The sequence below is a fragment of the Larimichthys crocea genome, chromosome XIII, assembly GCF_000972845.2.
Source record: "Larimichthys crocea isolate SSNF chromosome XIII, L_crocea_2.0, whole genome shotgun sequence".
NCBI classification, from domain to species: Eukaryota; Metazoa; Chordata; class Actinopteri; family Sciaenidae; genus Larimichthys; species Larimichthys crocea.
Window position 1 is genome coordinate 25,223,601 of NC_040023.1, and position 5,174 is coordinate 25,228,774.

A 5,174-nucleotide genomic window follows, 5' to 3' on the forward strand; every position below is an offset into this window, starting at 1 on the left:
GTGCTAACTACTAGCTTAGCAGGCTTAATTGCTACATTAAGCAAAAACCAACCAACTGGGGTAAAACTAGAAGTCTGACGTCTGTTCCATCAGTGTTTCCATCCAAACATTCCACTCAAAACACAGTATTTCCCTTGCAGCTATAGTTTGGGTTTGATGACAAATACCACACATGAAGAACAAAAATGATTACATAAAGATTGAGGGATTTTCCTAAAACAAAATAAAATCATTAGATATAATGTAGTTGTGAACATTGTAGTTTTAAAACATGCTAAAGGCGATGCTCTCTGTCATATTTAAAACTAGACATTTTAAAATGTGTCAGGTGTGTTTTCTAACAGATGATGAACCATTCATTTTACACTTTGTTGACACAGACGTGTTCACGTTTATCAGTTAAGGAGCTGAGTGATGTGAAATAAGGGATTACTGTTATTGTATAAGACATTAGGAAAGGCTGCTGAAACGATGCTACCTGACCTTTAGTATTAACTGCACAGTTATTTCTTCATTAATGATGAAAACAATGTCACCTGGCATGTAGTATTCAGTGCACAGTTATTTCTTCATTCAACGGTTTATTGTTTAAATGTGTGATAATCAGCAGCAACTTCCTCATGTATGTAACTGTATTCTGTCTGCAGAATAGAATAGCTGCAATAACACTTGATTTAATTTAGCTTTAGTGACCGACCCTGGACTCTAAATCTATAGCCCTCCAATCAAAAATAAACATCCTATTACCATTCGTCAGGAATTTCCAGCATTGTAGGTGGGGGATAGGTGGCGTCTGAGGCCTCCTCCTCTGTTGAGTAAAGGTTTCTTTACTTTTACATAGATAGCTTATTTCACTCACCTTCCAAACCACCTGTCCGATCCGAACATCATTGTCACTAAAAGAGTTTCTCCTGTCCTTCTGGTGTAAGGAAACCACAGAGTCTAATCCTGATGAGTTGGCGCTCCTGTGTTAAGCCATACACTTGTCGTTTGGTTTCCCTGATGTAAAGGTCTGTGCACTCCTCACTGCACTGGAAAACATACAACAGATTGCTTTTCAGAATGTGACGTACTGTCTTAAATGTGTAACAGTGTGTATCTGGGTTTGAAGAACACCGGGATTTGGGGATTTGTTGCTGGCAAAAAAACTGATGTGTGACAACAGGGTTAAATAAAGAGTGGAGTAGGGGATATTAGTTATTGCAAAATATATTTGAAAAGAACTCAAACAGCCCCTATAATAACTGATAGTTTGGTGAACTATTATATGGTTTTGATCACAGTTTAGTATGTGGAAGTGTCAAACACAAATAAATTCATCAGTCTCATTCACAGCATCCCTGATGAGAATGATGTAAGCCTGTCCCTAATACAGTAGCAGTTACTGTACTGTAGATGTTGTCAGATGTGCAAAGTGCTGATGAAGCAACTGTGGTCCCATGGAGTATAAATGCACTAAACCATCAGACAGGAGGAGTCATCAAAAGAGAGATGATGCTGAAGATAGATGAACACCTTGTCCATGTCTTGTCTTTTATACAGATAACATTAAAACCAGAAGTGTGGCTTTAAGTGTGGCCTTTGCTGCTGCACCCATGGTGTATCTGGATTCTAAGGGTTACTGCTCCAACTCTAATTGTGATATTTGTCTTAAACTAAATTGAACATTTTGATTTGTATTTATTCTATGTTAAAAAATTAAACATGTTCTGGATTAGGTCATGCTATAGATAATGTGTGCTTAGTGATGTGGCCATTAAACCTGCATAACATTTCCACAGACAAAACATATACACCATTAACACTAACCCTGAAACCCCACCAGGCATCTTTGTCACATTGTGGCTGCGACACTGTTTTGGTCCATCCTACACGCGACTTCAAACACCTTACTCAGATTTGGTCATTTTCCTGGTTTGTGTGCTTCTAAATATGGGGTGTTTTATTTTGAAAATCTACTGATTTCTTTTATGCAGTTTTTTAAAGATATTTCTTTTTGGCCTTTTCAAGCTTTATTTTTGATAGAGACAGCTGAAGAGTGACAGGAACGTGGGGAGAGAGAGAGGGGGAATGACATGCAGCAAAGGGCTGCAGGTCGGATTCGAACCCTGGGCCACTGCGGCAAGGACTGAGCCTTTGTACATGGGGCAGATGCTCTACCAACTGAGCTAACTGACTATACAGTTTCTGTGTCTGTCTTCCGCCATCTTGAGGTGCTCTGTGTAAATTGACGCAGGCTGCTCACGGTGTCCGTCAAAAATAGGTGCATATTTCACATGAAGCTGAGCGGAGGCCCGCTTCTGGGATGCTTCTGAACCAGTGGGGTTTAAAACATTGACGTGTCCGCGCCTGGTGGAATTTGAGGGTACTACTGAACTACATACAGCCAGCTGTACAGTTTCCATGTACAACTAAATTAAATGCGGTGGGTTTTTAATGTCTAGTACTTAATAATTCATGCAGGAACTTAGTGATACTTCTTGTTAAGTTACTACACATCTTCTCTTATATCATAAATATCTTTACTTTGTTAACTTGTTCACTTGGCTGCTGTGAAAAAAGGTCTTTTAGCTAGGTTGTGCCAACCTTAAACTCCATCTTGTTGTCAAGTATGCCTGTGGCAGCTCAATCCATTTATTTTTGAGAAGTGTCCGTCCATGATTAAAAGAGTGGCAACTAACTAAACTTTGCTTAATTCCTAACATTAAATAAAAACCAACCAGCCAGTGTAAAACTAGAAGTCTGACTTCTGTTCCATCAGTGTTTCCATCCATCGACTCCAGTCAAAACAGACTTTCACTTGCAGCTATAATTTGGGTTTGATGACAAATACCACACATGAACAAAAATTATTATATTAATATTACTGAAGGATTTTCTTAAAATGTGTAAGTTTTAAGACATAATTTTAAAAATGCTGATGGTAATAAATACAAGGCATAAAAAGAAAAGTCTTATCTTACCAATATCAGAGGTGAGATCAGTCACAATTTTAATTAAGCTCAACCCAAATGCTGACACAGGACAGGAAGGTAAGATGAAAACAAATAAGAATACTGTAAGGAATGGAGAGATGTGTCTGTTTGAGATATGGTGGAAGGAATCCCGGTGAATGCTTGGCAGAGGGAATCCCAGGGATAAGAACTGGCTTGGTAGATAGTGAAACGGCCTGACCTAGTCGTGAGACAAGGAAAACAGATCTTACTGACCTGAGACAGGCAAATAAATCAAAATGATGCACAAATACAAAATGCTTTATAACCGAAAGCATATCGCATAAACTAACCATGAGAAGCTCAATGAGCCAGCAGGACGGACTGTTCTTTGGTCACAGGTAATGCCTTGATTGCAGACAGGTGTGCTGATTGCTGATGATTGATTGATTGATTGATTGATTGATGAAGTGTGCAAAGAGCAGAACCAGAGCAAGGAAAAGTGACCACACCCACACAAAGACAGGAAAAGAGGAAACGAGCGAAAAAATACTGAGGTGTGGCCACAACAATATCAAATGAAATAATGAAAATAAATATATCATACTTCACATAAGTACAGACTACACTTTTATTCCATACTATATATTCTGAGATATATGCAGTGTGCACTTCTTCATGAAAGGTAATTGTGTATTCTGTCTATAGAAAATACTGGTAAATTTCATACAGACACTGAGCCCTAACACAAGGCTCCAAATCAATCAAAAGCAGAGAACATCCTGTTCCCATTCCTCAGGACTTTCCAAACCATCCCCAGCATCACCCAAGAAATAATGCAAGCCCATTCCAGGAGAGAATAGTAGGTGCTGCCACAGATGAGGCAATACGTAGGATCAACATGAGTTACGTTAAATGTAGTGAACAACGTAGGATAAATTAAATTTTTATTTCAGACAATCAGTAACACATTCTTGTGGTGATCAGAAAGATAGTCAGGGCCACACACTTAGATATAATATGCTGTAGATCCAACACTTAATATCTGTCACCACACAGGCCCAAATATCTGGGTGTTAAGAAAGTAATGTCTTTTACTGGCCTCGAACAAACAACACTTCCACAAGCAACTTCCTTTTCCAAGGGTGGTCTGCTGTCCAAGTGCTAACAGGTCCCAGCTCAGCTCTGTTGCTGTGCTCTGCTTGTTTTGCAATACAGTGAGAGGGAGGTATGGCATGTAGCCATGGTGGTATGCATGATATTGTGTTACTTTCAGCATTGCTGCATTGAACCTCACAATTATAATGACCACAAAGGTCAAATAAATGGTCTGGTGTTAATTCAGTGCAGAAATTATTAGGGAACACACAGACTCTGATCGACTCTGTGATAGAGTTGTGAATGGGGAAACAACATACAGAGGGGTCAACATATTGCAAGTGACAGGCAGAACAATAGCAGACCTGTGGCTGCTATTTAAACTTGTGTGCTTACGATTTAATTACCCACACGGAATTGAACACATGCTGAAACATATACATACGCTCACGCTCACGCATGCACAGACTACCAGTCTGGACCCTGGCAGACTCCTGCTCTGATCCCACCCTCATGCAGCCTTGCAGGGGGCTGAACAGTGTGCCAGGCCTCGCGCCCAGACGGATGCCCAGTGCACGCCCCCGTACCAACAGAGCTGCCGCCAAACCACACAAGGAGATAGTAAATGAGAGCAGAGGGTTCTGTTCAGCTTCCTCACACACACATACACACCATGTGGTTTATTTTATCTGACTCATACCCACATACACACAACCAAAAACAATACAGGCAGGCCTGCAGCAGTTAGGTTCCTGTTTATCGGTGAACATACTAGCTCTATAAATCTTCAAGCTTGTGTTTTTTAAGTGTACAAACTAAAGTGCTCGGGTGGTAAGTTGAGGGATTCACAGGATGTTGCTGCTATTGGTCATTTGATTAGTAGACACTCTTGACTTGATGGCATTCAGACAGAAGAAGATAAAGATAAAAATCAGTCTCAGATCTCAGTCTCAGGTCGAGACACAAAATGGGATGGTGCAGATCGTTTGGCTGTGTCTTTCATTGATTACATCATTGCAGTTGCACAAATAAAACATAAGCTGATCCACCAGACAGATCATCCATAAATAATGTATAAAAATATAAGTAAATACAGGCAAAATGCATTTTATGATAAATATATAATATTATATATTATAATCA